Genomic DNA, 10,000 nt, shown 5'->3' with positions numbered 1-10,000 from the left:
AACAGCGAGGGAACGTTGTTCTTTCTATAGTACGCCACGGGTTATGCCGACTCCCCATCTGGGAGGAGGGGGGGGGGGGGATACCTAGTTTGCAATTTAAAGTTATCAGGCAGACTATCATTGGATAGTGAAAATGCATTTGATGTGGAAAGGTGCAGCCTGGGCTCTCCTCTGCTGTCATCCCCTCTCTTCTCAGTGTGACGGATCGGTGTGTGTGTGTGTGAGTCAGTTTATATGACGGATCAGTGTGTGTATGAGTCAGTTTATATGACGGATCGGTGTGTGTGTGTGTGTATGAGTCAGTTTATATGACGGATCAGTGTGTGTGTGTGTGAGTCAGTTTATATGACGGATCAGTGTGTGTATGAGTCAGTTTATATGACGGATCAGTGTGTGTGTGTGTGTGTGTGTGTGTCAGTTTATATGACGGATCAGTGTGTGTGTGTGTATGAGTCAGTTTGTTCGTGTGTCTGTAAGAATCATTTTTATTTTACACTGCTGCTACTCGCTGATTGTCTATGCGTAGTCACTTTACCCCTACCTACATGCACAAAAAGACTAACCTGTACACCCGCACATTGACTCGGTACCGGGTACCCCTTGTATATATCCTCGTTATTTTTATTTTATTGTGTTACTTATACTACAGTAACATTTTTATTTATTTTGTTTTTAAACGGTATTGTTTGGTTAAGGGTTTGTAAGTAAGCATTTCACGGTAAGGTGTGCTTGGCACACCTGTTGTACACCTGTTGTATTCGGCGCACGTTTCAAATAGATTATATTTGAGTTCACTCAACTAGTATCTGTCTGTTGTAACACCAGCTAGTTCACTCAACTAGTATCTGTTAGAACACAGGCTAGTTCACTCAACTAGTATCTGTCTGTTGGAACACAGGCTAGTTCACTCAACTAGTATCTGTTAGAACACAGGCTAGTTCACTCAACTAGTATCTGTCTGTTGGAACACAGGCTAGTTCACTCAACTAGTATCTGTCTGTTGGAACACAGGCTAGTTCACTCAACTAGTATCTGTCTGTTGTAACACCAGCCAGTTCACTCAACTAGTATCTGTTAGAACACAGGCTAGTTCACTCAACTAGTATCTGTCTGTTGTAACACAGGCTAGTTCACTCAACTAGTATCTGTTAGAACACAGGCTAGTTCACTCAACTAGTATCTGTCTGTTGGAACACAGGCTAGTTCACTCAACTAGTATCTGTCTGTTGTAACACCAGCTAGTTCACTCAACTAGTATCTGTCTGTTGTAACACAGGCTAGTTCACTCAACTAGTATCTGTCTGTTGTAACACAGGCTAGTTCACTCAACTAGTATCTGTTAGAACACAGGCTAGTTCACTCAACTAGTATCTGTCTGTTGGAACACAGGCTAGTTCACTCAACTAGTATCTGTTAGAACACAGGCTAGTTCACTCAACTAGTATCTGTCTGTTGGAACACAGGCTAGTTCACTCAACTAGTATCTGTTAGAACACAGGCTAGTTCACTCAACTAGTATCTGTCTGTTGTAACACAGGCTAGTTCACTCAACTAGTATCTGTCTGTTAGAACACAGGCTAGTTCACTCAACTAGTATCTGTCTGTTGGAACACAGGCCAGTTCACTCAACTAGTATCTGTCTGTTGGAACACCAGCCAGTTCACTCAACTAGTATCTGTTAGAACACAGGCTAGTTCACTCAACTAGTATCTGTCTGTTGTAACACAGGCTAGTTCACTCAACTAGTATCTGTTAGAACACAGGCTAGTTCACTCAACTAGTATCTGTCTGTTGGAACACAGGCTAGTTCACTCAACTAGTATCTGTTAGAACACAGGCTAGTTCACTCAACTAGTATATGTTAGAACACAGGCTAGTTCACTCAACTAGTATCTGTCTGTTGGAACACAGGCTAGTTCACTCAACTAGTATCTGTCTGTTGGAACACAGGCTAGTTCACTCAACTAGTATCTGTCTGTTGTAACACCAGCCAGTTCACTCAACTAGTATCTGTTAGAACACAGGCTAGTTCACTCAACTAGTATCTGTCTGTTGTAACACAGGCTAGTTCACTCAACTAGTATCTGTTAGAACACAGGCTAGTTCACTCAACTAGTATCTGTCTGTTGGAACACAGGCTAGTTCAGTCAACTAGTATCTGTCTGTTGTAACACCAGCTAGTTCACTCAACTAGTATCTGTCTGTTGTAACACAGGCTAGTTCACTCAACTAGTATCTGTCTGTTGTAACACCAGCTAGTTCACTCAACTAGTATCTGTTAGAACACAGACTAGTTCACTCAACTAGTATCTGTCTGTTGGAACACAGGCTAGTTCACTCAACTAGTATCTGTCTGTTGGAACACAGGCTAGTTCACTCAACTAGTATATGTCTGTTGGAACACAGGCTAGTTCACTCAACTAGTATCTGTCTGTTGGAACACAGGCTAGTTCACTCAACTAGTATCTGTCTGTTGGAACACAGGCTAGTTCACTCAACTAGTATCTGTTAGAACACAGACTAGTTCACTCAACTAGTATCTGTTAGAACACAGGCTAGTCCACTCAACTAGTATCTGTCTGTTGGAACACAGGCTAGTTCACTCAACTAGTATCTGTCTGTTGGAACACAGGCTAGTTCACTCAACTAGTATCTGTTAGAACACAGACTAGTTCACTCAACTAGTATCTGTCTGTTGGAACACAGGCTAGTTCACTCAACTAGTATCTGTCTGTTGGAACACAGGCTAGTTCACTCAACTAGTATCTGTCTGTTGGAACACAGGCTAGTTCACTCAACTAGTATATGCTATTGTTTGTTGGACCTCAGGAAGATTAGCTTACTTCTTGGCATCAGCTAATGGAAATCCTATGAAATAAAGTAAAACACAAGCTAGTAACTAGTGATGCGCGAAGTTAACTCATAGTTAACACGTCGGGCCATTTTGTTTTTGATGGTGTATTTCATCTTATAGTTATGGCAATATCGCACAATTATTGAGCTATTTGGCTGTGCCAAAACTTCAACATTTGTCCTTCGTAGCTTGTTCTTCGTCATCTTTTTAAAATAGGGAGCCAATGTGTTTTCAGCAGTTTTATTTCCATGACTGATCAAAACTTGTCTCTCTCTTGTCCCTCTGCAGAGAACATTTGGTGAACAATATGTTTGGAACATCGAACCGAGGAGAAAAAAAACATCACAGTATCGTATCGCGATATGTATTGCCCTACTAGTAACAGTCGGTCGGTCGGTCAGTCAGTCTTCCCGGCGCAGAGAGAGACAAAATGGCTGCTATTGTAAGGCACTGAGAATGGTTATTATTTTGTGAAGGGGATTGTTAGCGTCTGTTGTTGTTTCTAGGGCTCAGACTAGTGTTCAAAGTATTTAACAACCTCAACGGCTGTATTTACATTTTCACATTCATTCCCGATTACAGCTCCGTGTCGTGTCTTAGAATCTAACAGGCCTACGTCAGTCAGAACCATTAATGATAGCATATACTTTATTTTTTAAATATGCTGTTAAAAATATATCACGACATGTAAAGTACGACACAGGGTCTTAAATAGAGACCTTTACTCTCCAGAGGGAAGCTGCTATACAGGGATTCTAGCTAGCGTAGTGGCTAATGAGAGGGAGAGATGGAGGCAGTGAGAGAGTAGGGCTGGGAAATGCCAGGGACATCACCATACCATATTATCACCATACCATATTATCACCACACCATATTATCACCATACTGAGGGACCTCACCATACCATATTATCACCATACTGAGGGACCATACCATATTATCACCATACTGAGGGACCTCACCCTACCATATTATCACCATACCATATTATCACCATACTGAGGGACCTCACCCTACCATATTACCACCATACCATATTTTCACCATACTGAGGGACCTCACCATACCATATTTTCACCATACTGAGGGACCTCACCATACCATATTATCACCATACTGAGGGACCATACCATATTACCACCATACTGAGGGACCTCACCATATTACCACCATACCATATTATCACCATACTGAGGGACCATACCATATTATCACCATACCATATTACCACCATACTGAGAGACTTCACCATACCATATTATCACCATACTGAGGGACCATACCATATTATCACCATACTGAGGGACCATACCATATTATCACCATACCATATTATCACCATACTGAGGGACCATACCATATTACCACCATACCATATTATCACCATACCATATTACCACCATACTGAGGGACCTCACCATACCATATTACCACCATACTGAGGGACATCACCATACCATATTATTACCATAACATATTATCACCATACCATATTACCACCATACCATATTATCACCATACTGAGGGACCTCACCATACCATATTACCACCATACCATATTACCACCATACCATATTACCACCAAACTGAGGGACCTCACCATACCATATTACCACCAAACTGAGGGACCTCACCATACCATATTACCACCAAACTGAGGGACCTCACCATATTACCACCATACCATAATATCACCATACTGAGATACCTCACCATACCATATTACCACCATACCATATTACCACCATACCATATTATCACCATACTGAGGGATCTCACCATACTGGGGGACATCACCATACCATATTATCACCATACCATATTACCACCATACTGAGAGACCTCACCATACCATATTACCACCATACCATATTTTCACCATACTGAGGGACCTCACCATACCATATTTTCACCATACTGAGGGACCTCACCATACCATATTATCACCATACTGAGGGACCATACCATATTACCACCATACTGAGGGACCTCACCATATTACCACCATACCATATTATCACCATACTGAGGGACCATACCATATTATCACCATACCATATTACCACCATACTGAGAGACTTCACCATACCATATTATCACCATACTGAGGGACCATACCATATTATCACCATACTGAGGGACCATACCATATTATCACCATACCATATTATCACCATACTGAGGGACCATACCATATTACCACCATACCATATTATCACCATACCATATTACCACCATACTGAGGGACCTCACCATACCATATTACCACCATACTGAGGGACCTCACCATGCCATATTATCACCATACTGAGGGACCATACCATATTACCACCATACTGAGAGACATCACCATACCATATTATCACCATACCATATTACCACCATACTGAGAGACATCACCATACCATATTACCACCATACTGAGAGACATCACCATACGATATTATCACCATACCATATTACCACCATACTGAGAGACATCACCATACCATATTATCACCATACCATATTACCACCATACCATATTACCACCATACTGAGAGACATCACCATACTATATTATCACCATACCATATTACCACCATACCATATTATCACCATACCATATTACCACCATACCATATTACCACCATACCATATTACCACCATACCATATTACCACCATACTGAGAGACATCACCATACCATATTATCACCATACCATATTATCACCATACCATATTACCACCATACTGAGGTATTGGTATGTATTGTGATTCTCATGAATCTACTGCATATGTATTGCGATTTGATGATGCAAACATATTGCTCACTATGTCTGTTGCAAAGAGGTGAGAGAACCATGAGAACAGGAGTTTTGATCATTCAGGGAAATCAAAGTTCTGGAAACAGTTTGTCTCTATTTTAAAAGATGGGCAAAACAAGCTATTATAAAACAAACTATGATTATATTACCTACAGTAGCAAAAAAAACGATGAAAAAAATCAATACTTTGAGTCAAATGTCGAAATAATATCATCCCCAAAAATATATTGTGATGTGTAACTATCAATTTTTGTCCCCCATCACTAGTAGAGAGTGGCCTCCCTGGCTAGGGAAAGGGCAGCGTCACTATGAGAGAGTGGTGTCCCTGGCTAGGGAAAGGGTAGCGTCACTAGTAGAAAGTGGCGTCCCTGGCTAGGGAAAGGGCAGCAGCAGTCTCTACTAGTGGTGTCCCTGGCTAGGGAAAGGGCAGCGTCACTAGTAGAGAGTGGTGTCCCTGGCTAGGGAAAGGGCAGCGTCACTAGTAGAGAGTGGCGTCCCTGGCTAGGGAAAGGGCAGCGTCACTAGTAGAGAGTGGTGTCCCTGGCTAGGGAAAGGGCAGCAGCAGTCTCTACTAGTGGCGTCCCTGGCTAGGGAAAGGGCAGCGTCACTAGTAGAGAGTGGTGTCCCTGGCTAGGGAAAGGGCAGCGTCACTAGTAGAGAGTGGCGTCCCTGGCTAGGGAAAGGGCAGCGTCACTAGTAGAGAGTGGCGTCCCTGGCTAGGGAAAGGGCAGCGTCACTATGAGAGAGTGGTGTCCCTGGCTAGGGAAAGGGCAGCGTCACTAGTAGAGAGTGGCGTCCCTGGCTAGGGAAAGGGCAGCGTCACTAGTAGAGAGTGGCGTCCCTGGCTAGGGAAAGGGCAGCGTCACTAGTAGAGAGTGGCGTCCCTGGCTAGGGAAAGGGCAGCGTCACTAGTAGAGAGTGGTGTCCCTGGCTAGGGAAAGGGCAGCGTCACTAGTAGAGAGTGGTGTCCCTGGCTAGGGAAAGGGCAGCGTCACTAGTAGAGAGTGGTGTCCCTGGCTAGGGAAAGGGCAGCGTCACTAGTAGAGAGTGGTGTCCCTGGCTAGGGAAAGGGCAGCGTCACTAGTAGAGAGTGGTGTCCCTGGCTAGGGAAAGGGCAGCGTCACTAGTAGAGAGTGGTGTCCCTGGCTAGGGAAAGGGCGGCGTCACTAGTAGAGAGTGGTGTCCCTGGCTAGGGAAAGGGCAGCGTCACTAGTAGAGAGTGGTGTCCCTGGCTAGGGAAAGGGCGGCAGCAGTCTCTACTAGTGGTGTCCCTGGCTAGGGAAAGGGCAGCGTCACTAGTAGAGAGTGGTGTCCCTGGCTAGGGAAAGGGCAGCGTCACTAGTAGAGAGTGGTGTCCCTGGCTAGGGAAAGGGCAGCGTCACTAGTAGAGAGTGGTGTCCCTGGCTAGGGAAAGGGCAGCGTCACTAGTAGAGAGTGGTGTCCCTGGCTAGGGAAAGGGCAGCGTCACTAGTAGAGAGTGGTGTCCCTGGCTAGGGAAAGGGCAGCGTCACTAGTAGAGAGTGGCGTCCCTGGCTAGGGAAAGGGCAGCGTCACTAGTAGAGAGTGGCGTCCCTGGCTAGGGAAAGGGCAGCGTCACTAGTAGAGAGTGGTGTCCCTGGCTAGGGAAAGGGCAGCGTCACTAGTAGAGAGTGGCGTCCCTGGCTAGGGAAAGGGCAGCGTCACTAGTAGAGAGTGGCGTCCCTGGCTAGGGAAAGGGCAGCGTCACTAGTAGAGAGTGGCGTCCCTGGCTAGGGAAAGGGTAGCGTCACTAGTAGAGAGTGGTGTCCCTGGCTAGGGAAAGGGCAGTGTCACTAGTAGAGAGTGGTGTCCCTGGCTAGTCTCTACTAGTGGTGTCCCTGGCTAGGGAAAGGGCAGCAGCAGTCTCTACTAGTGGTGTCCCTGGCTAGGGAAAGGGCAGCGTCACTAGTAGAGAGTGGTGTCCCTGGCTAGGGAAAGGGCAGTGTCACTAGTAGAGAGTGGTGTCCCTGGCTAGGGAAAGGGCGGCAGCAGTCTCTACTAGTGGTGTCCCTGGCTAGGGAAAGGGCGGCAGCAGTCTCTACTAGTGGTGTCCCTGGCTAGGGAAAGGGCGGCAGCAGTCTCTACTAGTGGTGTCCCTGGCTAGGGAAAGGGCGGCAGCAGTCTCTACTAGTGGTGTCCCTGGCTAGGGAAAGGGCGGCAGCAGTCTCTACTAGTGGTGTCCCTGGCTAGGGAAAGGGCGGCAGCAGTCTCTACTAGTGGTGTCCCTGGCTAGGGAAAGGGCGGCAGCAGTCTCTACTAGTGGTGTCCCTGGCTAGGGAAAGGGCAGCGTCACTAGTAGAGAGTGGTGTCCCTGGCTAGGGAAAGGGCAGCAGCAGTCTCTACTAGTGGTGTCCCTGGCTAGGGAAAGGGCAGCAGCAGTCTCTACTAGTGGTGTCCCTGGCTAGGGAAAGGGCAGCAGCAGTCTCTACTAGTGGTGTCCCTGGCTAGGGAAAGGGCAGCGTCACTAGTAGAGAGTGGCGTCCCTGGCTAGGGAAAGGGCAGCGTCACTAGTAGAGAGTGGTGTCCCTGGCTAGGGAAAGGGCAGCGTCACTAGTAGAGAGTGGTGTCCCTGGCTAGGGAAAGGGCAGCGTCACTAGTAGAGAGTGGCGTCCCTGGCTAGGGAAAGGGCAGCGTCACTAGTAGAGAGTGGTGTCCCTGGCTAGGGAAAGGGCAGCGTCACTAGTAGAGAGTGGTGTCCCTGGCTAGGGAAAGGGCAGTGTCACTAGTAGAGAGTGGTGTCCCTGGCTAGGGAAAGGGCGGCAGCAGTCTCTACTAGTGGTGTCCCTGGCTAGGGAAAGGGCAGCAGCAGTCTCTACTAGTGGTGTCCCTGGCTAGGGAAAGGGCAGCGTCACTAGTAGAGAGTGGTGTCCCTGGCTAGGGAAAGGGCAGTGTCACTAGTAGAGAGTGGTGTCCCTGGCTAGGGAAAGGGCGGCAGCAGTCTCTACTAGTGGTGTCCCTGGCTAGGGAAAGGGCGGCAGCAGTCTCTACTAGTGGTGTCCCTGGCTAGGGAAAGGGCGGCAGCAGTCTCTACTAGTGGTGTCCCTGGCTAGGGAAAGGGCAGCAGCAGTCTCTACTAGTGGTGTCCCTGGCTAGGGAAAGGGCAGCGTCACTAGTAGAGAGTGGTGTCCCTGGCTAGGGAAAGGGCAGCAGCAGTCTCTACTAGTGGTGTCCCTGGCTAGGGAAAGGGCAGCAGCAGTCTCTACTAGTGGTGTCCCTGGCTAGGGAAAGGGCAGCGTCACTATTAGAGAGTGGCGTCCCTGGCTAGGGAAAGGACAGCGTCACTAGTAGAGAGTGGCGTCCCTGGCTAGGGAAAGGGCGGCAGCAGTCTCTACTAGTGGTGTCCCTGGCTAGGGAAAGGGCAGCGTCACTAGTAGAGAGTGGTGTCCCTGGCTAGGGAAAGGGCAGCGTCACTAGTAGAGAGTGGCGTCCCTGGCTAGGGAAAGGGCAGCGTCACTAGTAGAGAGTGGCGTCCCTGGCTAGGGAAAGGGCAGCAGCAGTCTCTACTAGTGGTGTCCCTGGCTAGGGAAAGGGTAGCGTCACTAGTAGAAAGTGGCGTCCCTGGCTAGGGAAAGGGCAGCAGCAGTCTCTACTAGTGGTGTCCCTGGCTAGGGAAAGGGCAGCAGCAGTCTCTACTAGTGGTGTCCCTGGCTAGGGAAAGGGCAGCGTCACTAGTAGAAAGTGGCGTCCCTGGCTAGGGAAAGGGCAGCAGCAGTCTCTACTAGTGGTGTCCCTGGCTAGGGAAAGGGCAGCAGCAGTCTCTACTAGTGGTGTCCCTGGCTAGGGAAAGGGCAGCAGCAGTCTCTACTAGTGGTGTCCCTGGCTAGGGAAAGGGCAGCGTCACTAGTAGAGAGTGGTGTCCCTGGCTAGGGAAAGGGCAGCGTCACTAGTAGAGAGTGGTGTCCCTGGCTAGGGAAAGGGCAGCGTCACTAGTAGAGAGTGGTGTCCCTGGCTAGGGAAAGGGCAGCAGCAGTCTCTACTAGTGGTGTCCCTGGCTAGGGAAAGGGCAGCGTCACTAGTAGAGAGTGGCGTCCCTGGCTAGGGAAAGGGCAGCGTCACTAGTAGAGAGTGGTGTCCCTGGCTAGGGAAAGGGCAGCAGCAGTCTCTACTAGTGGTGTCCCTGGCTAGGGAAAGGGCAGCAGCAGTCTTCTCCCCATCATGTGATGGGCACTAGTTTAGTCAAGCGGTGTACGGTAACGCTGGAGCCATTTCTAAAACATTATGCAATGCCTCTCGCATGTACAGCGAGGGGTGTGTGTGTGTGTGTGTGTGTGAGAGAGTGTGTGTCTCCTCAGCCAAGGAGAGAGCGAGAGTGGAGCTCCTGT

General features: G+C 48.0%; 1 protein-coding gene across 2 annotated transcripts in view; it reads left to right on the top strand.

The window, feature by feature from the left end:
• insrb (insulin receptor b) overlaps window positions 1-10,000 on the top strand; it is a 182,239-nt gene that overhangs the window by 45,613 nt on the left and 126,626 nt on the right. The gene's annotated exons all lie outside the window — the stretch shown is intronic.

The sequence above is a fragment of the Oncorhynchus mykiss genome, chromosome 5, assembly GCF_013265735.2.
Source record: "Oncorhynchus mykiss isolate Arlee chromosome 5, USDA_OmykA_1.1, whole genome shotgun sequence".
Lineage (NCBI taxonomy): Eukaryota > Metazoa > Chordata > Actinopteri > Salmoniformes > Salmonidae > Oncorhynchus > Oncorhynchus mykiss.
The sequence above is the reverse complement of the archived record's forward strand: the minus strand, read 5'-3'. Positions and strand labels throughout refer to the sequence as shown.